This window comes from Acyrthosiphon pisum, chromosome A1 (assembly GCF_005508785.2).
Source record: "Acyrthosiphon pisum isolate AL4f chromosome A1, pea_aphid_22Mar2018_4r6ur, whole genome shotgun sequence".
Classification (NCBI taxonomy): domain Eukaryota; kingdom Metazoa; phylum Arthropoda; class Insecta; order Hemiptera; family Aphididae; genus Acyrthosiphon; species Acyrthosiphon pisum.
The window spans coordinates 62,954,055-62,957,276 of record NC_042494.1 but is presented as its reverse complement, the minus strand read 5'-3'; the positions used below and the strand labels follow the sequence as shown (position 1 = coordinate 62,957,276).

General features: G+C 32.1%; 1 protein-coding gene across 1 annotated transcript in view; it reads right to left on the bottom strand.

Annotated features, from left to right (window-relative positions):
- LOC100573358 (uncharacterized transporter slc-17.2) overlaps window positions 1-3,222 on the bottom strand; it is an 18,969-nt gene that overhangs the window by 10,509 nt on the left and 5,238 nt on the right. The gene's annotated exons all lie outside the window — the stretch shown is intronic.

Here is a 3,222-nt window from a genome sequence, read left to right as displayed (position 1 = left end):
CCCAAGTCAAAAGTTGAAATTGCGCATATGTATATTTCTGCGAGTGTCCTTATATATTATAGGTATAAATGTATAATGCTTGAATAATTATATTGATATAGACAGGTCTGCAGTCTATAGCTAATAAATAGTACCTAGGTACGCTTAGGTAATGGATATGCTTCAGCATTATACTGAATAAACCGTAAATGCAGTGAAATCCTCCCAATAATTTGTCATATTAAAATAGTCCGCAGAAATTTGCCTCCGGTAACCATTTACCGCCCAGCAATCTGTATCTATAAGATGCTTTATATCTGCCGCGGTCAGTGGAGTAGTTATGGTGGGGGGGGGTGTAAGGGGTTTCCCCCCCCCAAACAAAAATCTTTTTTATATTGGTATTTTGTTTTGGGAAAATTGTTGCGATAAGAGACTTTCGGCAAACCACCGACGGTACGAATAATAAATTATATAGCACGACAAGTCGAAAAAATTATCGTCAATAACAATTTTATCATACCTAGGCCTCTATTACTACAAACTATTACTAACTATTACTACAATAATAACCAATTATAAAATCGACAAAAACAGCGATAACGCCGATAACGACGTCCAACACGCAACGACACCAGCACGCCGGTCTATACGATAATACGATATTACGATCTGTCGACCGTCATAATATTTCATATTATTTTGATTGTTTGAAAGTTTAGTATCGTTACACAGTGATCGTACAGTTATAGTCCGCGCAACGAAAACTGTCCGGTGACCGTCGCGACTCTAGCGGCCATTTCTGGGCGGGTGGGTTAGGCGGGTAAGACAGGCGGGATGGCTGACGGGCGGGCGGGTCACGGGGGTCACCGGCCAGTTTTCGTTGCGCGGATTATAGTTACACTTCGTATCATACAGTGCAACTTACACTATACGCATATCAACTATAATTTAAGATTTGACTATGGATAAATTTGTTGTAAAGGTAAGCATATTAAACAATACTGCATTATTTTTATACAAATATACAATTACGCATAAAAAACATTACCTAATATAATAAACTACGCATAGCTTTAACTCTGAAAACATTATTATTTTATTAGAATAAATAAATTATTATTCAATTATTACGTATTTAACAGTTTTAGTATTTGTTATTTATTTTTTTAGTATTTTTATAGTTAGTGACTTACTGTTTAGTATTTAATGTTTATTCTACACTGCATAATACTAGCTTCTATTAAAGTATATTCGTATATTATAAAATATTATAGGTAATATTACTTAACAAATGCAATCAATTGATCAAAATATTAATTTTGTATTTTAGAAAATAAAACTAACAGATCCTACTATAGAAAATTCATCACCATCTAAAAATGATCTCAATATTAAGACTCCTGAAACCAGTGAAACCTGTATACCTTCTTCATCTTTCACTTCAGTTAATATAAGAACTAATGACATAATATGTTTTGTTAACCGTGTGTTGTCTCATAGTGAAATTCATACAGTTATAAATAACATACGGACACCAGATATAGCATTTAATTTTCCCATACATAAAAACTTCGATAAAAATAAAAAAGGGCAAACTAGCAAATTTCAATTTAATTGGTTATTAAGATGGCGATGGTTAGCATACTCTGAGAAAGAAAATGGTGCATTTTGTAAACTTTGTGTTGCTTTTTCCAAATCTGAAGGTGGAATAAATGGTCAGAAACTTGGTGCTTTGGTAATAAATAAATTTGATAATTGGAAACATGCTATAGAAACATTTACTAAACACGATAAACTAAATTATCACATTAAAGGTGCAATGGATACCGATAACTTTTTAAAAATGAGGAATAATCCAAGCATATCTATTGAAAATCAATTAGATACAGCACGAAGTAAACAAGTAAATGAAAACAGAATAAATATTTTACCTATAATTGAAGTTATTATTTTATGTGGTCGTCAAGAGCTTGCAATACGAGGACATAGAGATTTTGGTAAATACGGTAATACTTAATAAAATTGTAGCTAAAATAAATAAGGCAAAATGTTTTACTGTCCTTGCTGACGAAACTGCCGATATATCTGGTATAGAGCAAATGTCTTTATGTGCTAAATATGTTGATATAGATTAATTAGTTGTCAGAGAAGATTTTTTGCAATTTGTTCCCACTAATGATTTAACTGGCAAAGGCTTAGCAACACTCATTATTGAAAATTTAAAGTCGTTCGGGATAGAACTTAAGTATTTACGTGGACAGGGGTACGATGGGGCTGCAGCTATGTCTGGACAATTTAATGGTGTTAGATCACATATTTCTCAATTATATCCGATGGCAACTTATGTTCACTGTGCAGCACACACCTTAAATTTGGCAGTATCTAAATCTTGTACAATACAACCAATTAGAAACTGCTTGGGTACGATTGGAAAAACACGAGATTTCTTTGTATACCCAAAACGAAAAAATATACTTTCACAAACGATCGAAGACTTTAATGGAACAATTAATGCAAAAACATTAAAACGCAACTGTGCTACAAGATTTTCATTCAGTTCATGATTTTATCGAACTTTTGGAATGTGTCATTGATTCCTTAGACACTATTAGTAGTTGGCCCGATGGTGATACCTCAAGTCAAGCAAATAATTTAAAACTTTCAATCTTACAAGGAGAGTTTATCATATTACTTTTGGTTTTATCTAAAATATTTGCAGTTGGATTGCCACTGTCTAAACAATTCCAAAGCGTTGCTATTGATTTAAGAGAAGGTATGGGTTTAGCGAATGAGACACTGTCTGAAATAAAATCTATTCGAACTAACATTGATGAGTATTTTCATGATATCTATATTAAAGCATCTGCTCTAGCTCAGGAGTTGTGTTTTTCTATATCATTACCTCGAATTGCACACAAACAAAAAAACAGAGCTAACTATTCAGTGAATACACCTGAAGAGTATTTTAAAATAACAATATTTATACCTTATTTAGACATGTTTATAAATGAAATTGAATCAAGATTAATTGAACATCAGAAAACATTAAAAGGATTTCAAAACTTATTTCCAAAAACGTCAGAAATGTCAACAATTGAAAAAGATGAATTTATTAGTTTGATAGTTTTTTATAATGATGATACAGCAGATAAAAATAAAGATATTTTGATATCCGAGTTAAAACTTTGGCAACGTAAAATACTTGCACTAGAAAAACAGCCTAAAAATTCTATGGATGCTTTA